Below are 12492 nucleotides of genomic sequence, written 5' to 3' on the forward strand. Positions count from 1 at the left end.
AAATGTCGAAGTGAGAAGCTTCTGAGAGGAATGTAGGCACCATGCAGAGCCGCGACCGAGTCGGCAGCAAATAGGTAAGAACATTATTTGAAACCGCAGTCACGGAAAGGCTTCAGGAGTTACGATCCACTGCCGGCCCCACTCACAAGGAGCAATTAAATATAAAATGCAGGTCGGACTACATGTTCATTTAGATAAGCTATATCCAACGCACTAGGAGCTCTGCAACTATGTGGCCATCTCTTTTGCTGCTTGGCCATGCCCCCCCCGAGCCTTTTCTTTTTAATTTGTTACACATCCATTCATTCATGTCTTTTTTAACACTTGCATTTTTAACACTTTTTTCCACCCCTACATTCGTTTAACTTCAAACCCTGACTACTGTGCTGCCTGCCTCTTCATGCTCCGGCTGCACCAATTGGCTCCTACTGCCATCAAACTCCCTTGTTTCCCCCCTACTGCCTCATTTCCCTCCTGCGCCCTGACCCCTCTGGCAGTCCAGCCCCCAAGCTGCTTGGAAACATCATGTGGCTTGTTCCATGCTTGGTCATGTGACCTCCTAGGAACATGTGCAAGGGATACAAGACCAGGGTTCTGAAAATTAGCTTATGGTTCTGGTGGAAGTGGTTGTGACGGAGGCGCCACATCTCATGGGGTTGACTACAATAAACGCTTCAAAATGCCAGTGGTTCAAGGTGTCGCAAACCATCCAATCCTCCGTCAGTGCTATAGCCCCCACCACATGCAGTGTTGATGACATTAGGGAGTGCTGGTAGCACTTGAAGATGGCGAGAACATGTATTTCAGCAACAACTGAGGTTGTGTTTCTGCTGAAGCAATGCGCTCCACAGAATTGACCTCTGAATGGCCATAGGGAATTGGCCCAACAAGGTGCACCTCGAAAGGCATTTTGCCTGCCCTTTCATGTATGCCTCACACCCCTTTCATAAAATGTTTGGATGGGTGCTAATGTGAAACATCGCTTTTCTGGACCAATTCATTACTGTCTAGTATGGGACATGGGCCCACCAGACTGCTATCCCTATTCCTGGGGATCACACGTGGGCTCAGAAACTAGCCCAGAGGGGTGCATGGATCGAGCTAGCATGACTGCAACATAAGTAAGGGAAATGTAGGGTTTGTAGTAGGTGTAACACGTTAAATCCATGTAAACATTGTATTCTTACAGCGGACTAGGACAGATCCCTGATGATGACAACGGGGAGGAGGACGATCCCATGGAGGGAGCAAGAGAGCAACGCCTGTCCACCAGGAAAGACACACTCTGTCCACCTCTTAACATGCCCCGACCACCGATCGCCAGCACTTAACCAGCCAGCCAGCATACGAATGGGCAGGCCCACGGTGATGATTCACAATCTTGAACAGCACCATCATCACCATAGCAACTCCAGTCTTGAAGCAGCAGAGTGCAGGGCACATCCTGCAGGTGGGGAATGTAAACAAGGCCATAATCCCTCTGGTGGTGCTGTCTCCCTGTCAGGGTGGCAAGTTGACCAAGCACCAGCGTCACAGGCATCTATCCCACTAAGGCACATTAAGCCCAGTCTTCCTGCTGCCCCATCTCCCCCCCCCGCCACCCTGTCTGACAGAGTCTTACCTGCCACCATGGACAGACTGTCATCCAAGGGTGAAGAGAAGAACAGGAGAGAACTGGTGGCTACTTGTGCCTTGCTTGGGCAGGTCCTGGTGTAGATGCTACGTCCCTGTAGGTCATGCAGCAGGAGTTAGGGCGCCACCCACCTGATGGGACAGAAAAAGGTGGAGAAGGCATAGTGAGAGGTGCAGAGGCACACCAGGAGGCTCAGTTAACTTAGGCAGAATCTATATTATCTGTTGCTCAGGCCTCCACTTAAGCACTTGTTTTGTGTTATGATGTCATGGAGAAGTGACACCCAAGCGTACCCGCAGCTTGCCCAAAATCAAGCCTCCAGACTACATGATGCCTTATTCCCTGGCTCCCACAAAACATCTGCTCCAGTTTACAGCATAACTTAAAGACTTTTGGATGATGTAGAAGGTATTGAACTTGATCCTTGCGGCAACAGGGACCCAGTGGAGAGATTGTAAGGCTGGAGAGATGTGGCCCCTGGGCTTGAGGCCGAGGATAAATCTTGCAGTCCTATTCTGGATTAGTTGAAGGTGGCATAGGGAGGCGCTAGGCAGATTACGGAAGAGGCTGCTGCAGTAGTCCAGCCTGGAGAGGACCAGACCTCTGGAGACATTGAGTTTCTGGGGGATGGTGCGGAAAGGGAGAAGGCCTCTGAGGAGGTGAGCTGAAAGTGGTTCTTCTTGTCAAGGCCCGTGATGTGAGGAGAGAAGGAGAGAGGAGTCTAAGATGACACCAAGGTTTTTAGCCTCACAGGAGGGTGAGGGGAGGGGGCCCACGGAGGGCTGCCAGAGTGTGGGAGGGAAAGAAGGAGCAATGGTCCCAATGGTAAGGATCTCTGTCTTACTCGCAATAATGCAGAGGTCGTTGGCAGAACACCCTGCCTGAATCACAGAAAGGCAGTCAGGAATGAGAGAGGAAGAGAAGGAGGAGGAGGAGGATGGAAGCTTGAAGAAGAGCTGTGTTTCATCCGCATAACATTGGAAGTTAGGAGAGAATACGGTTTGTGTCTACGTGATGCATTCTTAGTACTGACATTCGGCCGAATGTAAGTGATTTTGCATACTGGGAGTGTATTCAATCGAACTTTCGTGAATGTGTTGCCATATTCTGCATCGGGAAACTTCATTAAATAAAATAGTTCAAACTTTTTTTTTCGAGAAAAAAAAAAGCTAGTTCCCTGTACAGTCGGTAATTGTACATTTTTGTCCTGGTGTCTATCCAATCCAATTGCCACAGTCCGAATTTAACTCTTGTAGGATTCACAATAGTCATTGCTGGCAATTGCTAAGCGAGATAAAATAAAATCACACTTTTCCACAAGCCCGTTCAATTCCTTGTCGAGTTATGTGGTGAGGCCAATATTTTGTAGCTTTGCTTTGAGAGAAGTCTTGCCCAGTTGGTATCTGATAGCCTGAATTGAAACACAGTTAGGCAAAGGCAACACTTTTTTCCAAAGCAAACCTCCAAGCAAACACACAATTTGGGCCAATCCCCCAAGTTCCAAAATTCAAAACCGTAATTCAGACAGGGAATTTCTTTACCATTATAGTATATTTTGAGTGGGATTAGTAAAAAGTGACATAATTTTGCTTTTATACGTTTCATTTGTTCTTCATAGAAGGACACCCTGGGCTTCAATAATGCATACAAAGAATTTAGATTTAATCTAAAAAGAAAATTGAAAACCCAAGTAGGTCCAGAATAACTATATCGTCCGCATGGGCGAGCCAACGATGTCCATCTTGCCTAGCCTGGGATGGGACGTGGTGTCGGCTATGGCTGCGCTAGCTCAGAGCCTAGATCAGATATACATACATTGTTCATTGTTTAACACCCAAAAGTCAGCTTCCTGTTTAGTTAATAGCACATTCAGCATAGTCTGGCTATCTCTATGCATCTATAGGCCTTTATGATAAGAGAGCCCGTTTTTATAGCACTGTTTTATTCTGGGAAACCGAAGATTGTTGGAGATGTGATCAAATGAATTGCAAAAATGATTTAGATCCATTACAATATTTGTTGACATGTTCTTAAACTGTTGAAATGTTATGAAATTTTCTTCATGCAGTCATTTGAATATTTTTACCTATAAAACAAACTTTTGTGAATGTATTTTTGTATGTAGATGTGTGTATGAGAATGTATGTTGATGAATGATTGAACATTTCTTTTCAGAAAAGAGGTTGGTCATTTGCAATGTTTTAAATCTTGTTCTTACTTCAACCTAAATGTGATTTAGAGTGTTGATTTATACATGATTGATTCATCTTTGCAAATTCTGTATCAAGTGAAATAAATATTTTTGATATGTCATATTTGAATAGAGTCCTCTGGATATTTTTTCAGTTCATACCGGTATGGTAATACCCTGGTCCAGAGCATATGGTTTTCCTGTGTTTTTTCAGCATAGTAGTTACTGTTTTATTCTAGACACCTTCTTTTTGGATCTTAAGCATTGGATTTCTGCACCATTCCAAGGTTACGACATCATTCCTTTTTGCTTAACTTGAATTAAGTAACCATATCTGTTTTGTATTATTGTGGTTGCGCCATTCCTTATTACAATCGATATCTAAGATTATAAACATAAAATCATATATAAACCTATTAAACAAAGATGGTGTTAAGTAGTGACATATTCCTTGCTGGTTTACGTTACTACATAGATCCTCTAGGCTCATATTAAATTGGTGGATATGACTGTTGGGCCATATAGTATGTTTCTCTTTTGTTGAGATTGTTAAGGGTTGTGTAACAGATCAAATATAACGACAAACCTAGGTGTAAACTGGTCTGAAGCCAGTTATGATGACTGGCTGAATTTGCGATGATTCAAACGATAGGCCGGGGTCGAATAAACACTGGGAGAGAAAAATATAATCAATGTCAGAATATTTTCCACCACTATGCCAAGGAAGGTTAGGGGGGCGGTCTCCTAAAATGTTACCATTTAATTTGACTAAGTTCCATATTTTGCAAAAATTGCCACATCTTAAGCTGTCACCGCTCAATTTCTTTTAGCTCTACTATAGTTCCCATCGTATGCTCTGATGTGATCGAGATCATCAAAATCTAGGCAGAAGGTGTTAAGATTGCCCCTTAACATGATAAAATTTGAATTAGTTTAACCATACCATTTACCATTAGAATGTCCGCCAAGTGATCCATGAACTCCTGCAGGCCGATCTTAACCCGATTCCAATAAACATAAATCAACAGAAGCTCTTTCCCAACAGTTGACTGCTTAAGAAAGCCATTCACATAAAGCAATCCTAGGGAAGGTTCCAGACATTTTACTTCTTTCACGCCAAGCCCAGTTTATTTGAAATGAGCATGCCACCAGATGGTCCACCTCTGAGCCCACAAAGTGCTTTTCTGTAAAAATTACTAAAAACCCTCTTGATAAGGTAATTCTCACAGCCACACTCTCTTGTATCATCACAGTATCATAAACTGCATAGTCAGGACAATTCAGGATCACATGGACTAGGGATTCACAGCCACAAGAATTCCATGATAGCATTTTCAAAGATCTCCTGTTAAACAGACTTCACTGCAGGTCGAAAATTGGAGATAACCACGCCCAGTCAGATAATTCATCAACCTCTTGTAAATCGCTCTGTGCAAAATGAACTACCCTTTTATTGGGGTGATCACTAGAACATGATATCTGCAGGACCCCAGTTGGCACCTGGCTGGTTAGTTGGAGTTCACTTTGCTCTCACTAAGAACAACGCATAACGCAGAGTCAATAAATGTGCGGCTTCTTCAGCAGCATTGTTACAACAATTCTTGTTTTTAAATAGATAAACACAATGTCTGTCTGGCAGTTATCTTTAAATTTCACCTGAGTCAGATCCGCTGAGACCAGATTCCTTAGAACTTTGTAGTTTTCTATTTGTGTATTTTATTTAGACAAATAAAATGTTCGACCTAGTCAAAACAATGTCTCAGTTGCTGGATACGATGATTTCAAGCCTCAGCTTCTGCAGCAGCATCGTGTAGTTCACAGATTCTCTGTAAATGCCTAATTTATTTCCTAAACTGTTGCCCCAATTGGACCATGACACAATTAACACCATCCTCATGGCCCACTTCATTGCCTCCTTGATTAAAATTATCAAAACAATCTGGAATGCAGTTTAACATTTTTTTGCTTTTTGCCCTGTGTAATTCTTCTTTTTTCCTGCGACGTTCATTGTTTTCAGGTTCAACTGATCGAGCACCTGGAAGCCTTGGGGTTCTAAAAGTTCAGTTTGATAAGTTTGCACAGTTTGCACTGTATCTTGCTCATTCCTCATTTCATTTTTCAGGGACCTCAAGATTTTCCTAGAGGTCCAGGTTTTGAATTCGCTAATTTTAGATTTTTGGCCTTCTTCTCCAGAGCTTTGGTACCTTGTTTAGATTTCTTCTTTTGCTTATTTCTCAAAGCCACATGCTCGGTCAAGTCATCCGGATTAGGAGGCTCCTCTGAGCTTTCATGCTGAATTGGAGGACTCTGTAGTGGAAACAAAGTAGTTAACTGGGGCGGTGTGATGCTGGAAATGCATCAGAGGGACAGGGCCTCTGAATCCTTGTCTTTTATTGCTTTATCATGTATGTTCTCTGTCTTGTTTTCTGTGCAGGAGTTCATGTGGGACTCATGGCGGTGCGGCTCTTCCTCTTTTTGGTCATGGTGAACAGACCCTTGGGATAGCCTTATTGCGGCCATGGGTGGCAGTAAGACCCTGTACTCCTAGTGTACGTTTATGTGCACCTGTGTGTGGCCCACAGATCAGGGTATGGGCTGGTGGCAGCTCCATACTGACTTTGACAGGTGCTCGGAGTATCCGCCATTTTGGTATACCCAGGCCCTGTCATTGGAATCATTTGATTCCTGATAGGAAACAAGATGGTCCCTGTGGCCTCTTGCTTTCTATTGCCTGTTACCTTGTACTCCTGAAGTCCCGGGAGGCCCTGACTCTGTCCCTTCCCCCTGACTGGCTGTTGGGTGGAAGTTCCATATATGGTGTTGTGGGTTGAAGTCCATGCCAGACTGGTTGGAGCCTTCGCAATGACTGTATGTTGTGGGTACGCCCTTGGGGTGGGACCTGAGTGAATAGAGTGTGTGATGAATACGCATTCTGTGTTATGGGAGTCTAGTATCTGGTGGTTGACACAATGACTGAGACAGCCCTGCCCGAAACTGGTATTAATGTAGTGTGTAGTGCTGAATGGCAGAATGCTTGTCCGAAATCCACATTCTGTGTTGTGAGTGTCTGGTTGGAGAAGAATGACCTGAATGCACTGTGCGCCTGATTGGCTGCCTGAATGCCCTTCTGAGTGATTGGTTGCCTGAGTATGACCCAGCAGAGTGAACGGGAGATCAACAGTATATCTGGTGGCCTCTCACTGCTAGAAATCATTCAGAAGCTGAAGTAGAAACTGACATTGAAACTGATGCTTAACTTGGAAACCCACTGGAAGAGGAGCTGCTGCTGCTGTCCTTCTCTAGTCTGAAAGCTGTTGTGCCTTCAAGGAACTGATCCAAGAGAGGACCTGGCTAGGAGACCTATTCCTGAACTACGATTGACCATTGTGCACCAGCTTATCTTTGCCAAAGTTCCCTGGTAGACAGACCTACGAAAGGCTGCCGACCGGAGATGGTGACCACCGCAGAATCTCGAAGAGAAGCACCCAGACATTGAAGTCCATCACCGTCGATGACCGCCGTTGCAGACCGGAGCCGCAGTGCTCCCTTTGCCTATTTTGATCCAAGGACTCCCTTGTTCAACCTCGTTGACTGCTTTTGTCCTGCCAGAGAAAGTCAAGGCTGCCGACGACTGAGGAGAATCCGCTGGTGGGTTTCCCGTCACCCGAAGACCTCGGAGATGCTGACAAAGCTACTGAAGCCAGCCGTGGTCCCGCCCAATTCGCCGACGACCCGACGCCCTTGCTGGACCAAAGTTCTTCATTGACTCTTTGCGGCAACTAACACTCGTCGTCGAGGTGCACCACACTCCTCAGCTTGCAGGACGTTTTCGACTGATTGTCAACGAGCACCGCAAGAACCGAAGCTGCTGCCGCAACAACAGTGTTCAACCTTTTTCCTCATGGGATCTCGACGTTCCATGGCTCCTGCCTTAAAGGGTAGCCGCTCGAGAAGGATCCGTCGATGACCTGACGTCGAACTCTGCGATTCCAGGTACATTGGGGTTGTAGAACAATTTAGAAGGAAATAAGACTCGTGTGAACAACATATGGACTGGGCTTGTAGTTTATATCTTTACTTACAGGTTGCCCAGGTGGGGGAATCCTCATACAGAATTGTGCCTGTTGGTAGGGGCTCAGTATTCTGCCAATTGTTCTAACCAACTGCTTTTCCTCCTATGTCTAATGCTGGTTCTCTTTATTACTTGATTTGTGTCACATTTCAACTAAGTCCAGTTGATGCACTTTAATGAAATCTGATAGTAATTGTGGTACCACGTAGAACTGTGTATATATTCGCCATTGTAGATTAAATGAGCACAAAGTGAGTTATTGTGACTGTGTATATAACCTTGAACCTTAATTATATAAAGACTGTGTTTTAACTAATACAGTGTGCGGACATTCCTTTGTGGGTGCTTGGGGACTACAATGTACTTAACAACCAGCCTGCATCACCTCCTGAGAGCTGAGCCTTGGTTGCTTGACCACAATACCAATAATAGAGAACCTTGACTGGGTTCCTCTGTGCCTCTCCTCTGCCATATAGAGAGCAGGAGTACAGACACCCCCCTCCAGTCTTTACACTACTGCCGCCTTGTCCCTTGCAGGCTCAGTATCTTTTTCAGACCTTCCCCTTTGCAGCAATGACTGCCAGGGAACAGGAGAAGGGACTACAAGGGGCTACAAGTAATTCCCTTTTCCCTACATGAATGGCAGCCATTTTGTTTTGTAGTTTATTTTAAGTAAAGAAATAGCAACTGCTCTGTTTCTCAACTTTAACATAAAAAAGCTATTCCCATCCCAGAAGGCATGCTGGTATGCTAATAGCTATGAACCCGTATGTGTGTGTACATACTGGTCAGTTTTATAACACACACACATAGGGGTGGTATAAACACCTCTGTCTTATGCCTGCATGTCTTAATTATTAAGCAATAAACCCCTACATGGGTTTCATTACCAGTCAGGTAATGGCATTGGGGATAATGCCAACCAATGTCAGGGTTTATTAACTAAACTAGCTGGGGTATCCGGCATTGCCCACGTCCTGATCGAGTGGCGTCTCATGTGCCCTGGAGTATGTTGCTCTTGTTGGCACGTCTTGCTTCTGTTTGTTCTGGCATCTCATTTACCCTGGAGAAAGTTGATCTTGTCCTCTGGTGGGCAAGTCGCGCTGCTGTCTGTTGATGTGTTTCAGAAGCTCTTGATATTGATATTCGCTTTGCATCAGATGGCGCTCTTCCAAGTGATGTTTGTTTTTTGTGTGGCATGTTTCAGTCACTCAATGGCTTCAGCATATTTGAGAAAATGTCCAAGAAAGATTGATTTATTGTGCTCTCTTCTTGTGAATGAACTTAAGTAAACTGTAACCTTGCCATTTCCCATATTTGGAGTGGCGTGATACAGTTTTCTTACTGTAATTTCGAGAATCTGCAGAGGATTAGAAAACAAAGGAATTAGTTTAATTCTTTACTCTGGCCCACTCCCCATCCCAGTAACAATCAGTACCTGTTTAGTCTCCTCGAAGAGAAGAGGACTCTTTGATGAAATGCCAAAGGATTAATTATCAGGAAAGTTCCTGAATTACTTTGCACATTACCTTGCACATTCAGGATGTATTGTTTTCAGAGATTTATATTGTCCAATATTTCACTCCTAAAGGTTAATCTGGTTAAAACTTGAACAAGTCCAATTGCTCTTTATACCCTTTGGAAATGATGCAACAGTTTGATATCGCTTCCTCTTGAGTTAATATTGAAAATTAGTACCCGGCGAGAGTCGAGCAGAATGCAACATGCATTCTGATTGGCTCTCGCCGGGTCCTTACCCTTCGATTCTCGGCCAGGATTCCAGCCGCCTTGTCCTTGGCAGGGGCGTGGCAGCCCCTCATCCAATGAGGAGGCTCGAAGCGGAGCCATCCCCTCTCCGAGCCTCCCCACGGCTGAGAGGCTGCCTTCGCCTCCCCGCCAGGGACACAGGTAAGCTTTTTTTTTTCTTACCCTTTCCTCCCTCCTCCCTGCCCTCCCCACCCCACTTACCTTCTATCCCTTTGTCACCGGTGGGGGACGATGGCAGCCTCCTTACGTGTGGAGACTCGGAGCAGGGCCATCCCCGCTCTGAGCCTCCACACGGCTGGAGGCTTCCATCGTCACCCGCCGGGGACCCAGGAACGTTTTTTTTTTCTTTTTTAACCGCTCAGACGTCCTCTTCATGGATAGAGGGTCAAGCTTTTGGGAATCCATATGTACGGATCCAGATGCCAGTAAACAACCGTCATTTAGTTCAGTCACGTAATTACTTGGAACAACTTGATAACAGTTAATAGCAGCGACTAACCTAACTAATTACCTAAACTAGGAGAGCTTCCCCACAGAATTTTCTGAAGAAATCTCACAAATGAAACAGAGCAGAGAGCTCCCACCAATGCTTCCTCTTGTCTTGTCCCACAACGTTACTTCTCCTGTAATGCCTGCAACCTGACTTAACTTCGGATTACAGAAGACTGGCCTCCAAATTAAGAGCAGCTACACACAGGGCCTTCCTACTTGAGGAAGGAAGATGACAGGCAGTTGGAAATACCAGTAAACCTCCTATGTCTCTAAATTGACCAATCATGAATTGTTCTGTCCATCAACACCAATCAGCAGCTGGATACATCTCTGCCATGATGGATTGGGTAAACATCACTCTGCAGATAAACAGTTAAGGGCCCATCCCAAGAAGAGTAGACATCTTAATAAAACTTTTCTTTAAAGACTCCCAACTCACTAAACTGATCATGACTACACATCTCCCAGATAGCCCAGACCTGACAGTCCACAGGGCGTTCCCCTTGGATTGAGGTTGTGGAAACCTGAATGTGAACTCTGAACATTGTGTGTTTTGGTTTGTGCGAACAAGTCTAAAGGAGGATAACCCGATAGGAAGATGATTTAGTTTAGAATTTGTTTGTTGAGTTGCCACCCGTGCTCCTCGGGTAGACGGTTTCTGCTCAGAGTGTCTGCCAGAGCATTGAGTGGCCACTTCCATATTTTCTGGGATAGCTTGGACAGACTTTGAGAGTGTGTGCCACCCTGCTTGATTAGGTAAAGCATGGCAGTGGTGCTGTCTGCGAGGACTTGCACTGTCCGACCTCCTAGATGTAGTTGAATATCTTTTAGGGCCATGAGTACTGCTAGTAGTTCCAGAAGGTTGATGTGGTTTGATTCCACTGTCCGTGAGCTGTGTGGTGAAGGTAATGGGCTCCAGATGCGGAGAGTGAGGCGTCTGCCATAAGTATCGCTTGAACAGGTGGATTGTGAAAGGGCTTTCCTTTTAAATAATTTTCCTTTGTCCACCAGCGAAGAGCCTATACTAGGGTTAGTGAAAAAACCACTAGATCATCCCACTGACTGCTTGCCTGAGACCATTGTTTCGCTAACCACGTCTGCATTGGGCGCATGCACAGCGTGCGTGTAGAACTAGATAAATGCATGAAGCCATCAACCTGAGCAGGCGCATTGCCTTGCATACGTTTATTTGGTTGGCAACCGGCTAGGTATTTGCAACAGCATGTTCTGATCCCTTCCATTTGAGGGGTAGACTAGGCCCCTCCCTTATCCGTATGATAGTGCCCAGAAATTGCTTTGTTTGGCTGACGACAGCACTTCATTTTCTCTCATTGATGGAGAACCCCAATTGGAAAAGAAGGTTGATAGTTCTTTGGCTGTTGTGCTTGCAAACTTGAGGGAATTCCTCTGTTATTAGCCAGTCATCCAGATAAGAGTACACTGGGATTAATTTTCTGCAAAAGTGCGCCGCCACTACTGTCAGCATTTTGGTGAATAACCTTGGAGCTGAGGCTGTGCCGAAGGGGAGCACCTTGAACTGGTAATGTTGGTCCACTATCTTCAAGCGCAGATATTTTCTGTGCGCTTGGAACATTGAAATATGAAAGTGTGCATCTTTCATGTCCAATGTTGCCATGTAGTCCCCTTGTTTCCGTAGGGGGATTACTTCCGGCAGCGTTGTCATGCGAAACTTTTGTGGCTTGGCATATGTGTTTGCTGGTCGCAGGTCTAGGATCAGGCGCATTGTTAGGTCTTTCTTTGGCACAAGGAAGTACATTGAATAGATACCATTGTTTACCTGGTTTGCTGGGACGATTTGTATGGCGCCCTTCTCCATTAGTGCTTTGACCTCCTCTAGCAATATGCGTTGTTCTTCTTGCGTCGTCTTCTTTTGTCTTGGAGTTTGGTTGCGTGGTCTCTGTATAAGCTCGGTGGATAGTACCCACTTGTCTGAGGTGATCCCCTCCGATGCGTGGGTAAATTGTAAAATGCTGCCTACTGGAGTGGCATGGGAGGGCACCTGGAGCGTGGCGTCATTAATTTGGTGGGGTGGAGCCTCTGGCTGTGGAGGCCCTACCTCTGCTTCTAGACCATTTGTATCCCCTTTGAAAGTTCTAAGAGGTAGACTGTTCCCTGTGAGTAAAACACCATGGTGACAATTTACCACCTTGATTATAATTGGAGGAATGTTGTGAGTTTTGCCCACAAAACCGCCTTGTGTTAAAAGCTCCACTTTGCACAAAAGGCTTCTTCGATAGTTGGCCAAGGGATTTTAGGGTATCGTACTCCTTTGCACTTTTAAGGGTGTCCTTGACTGCTTTACCAAACAGGGCATTA

This window comes from Ambystoma mexicanum, chromosome 3p (assembly GCF_040938575.1).
Source record: "Ambystoma mexicanum isolate Mex_15411 chromosome 3p, UKY_AmexF1_1, whole genome shotgun sequence".
NCBI lineage: Eukaryota > Metazoa > Chordata > Amphibia > Caudata > Ambystomatidae > Ambystoma > Ambystoma mexicanum.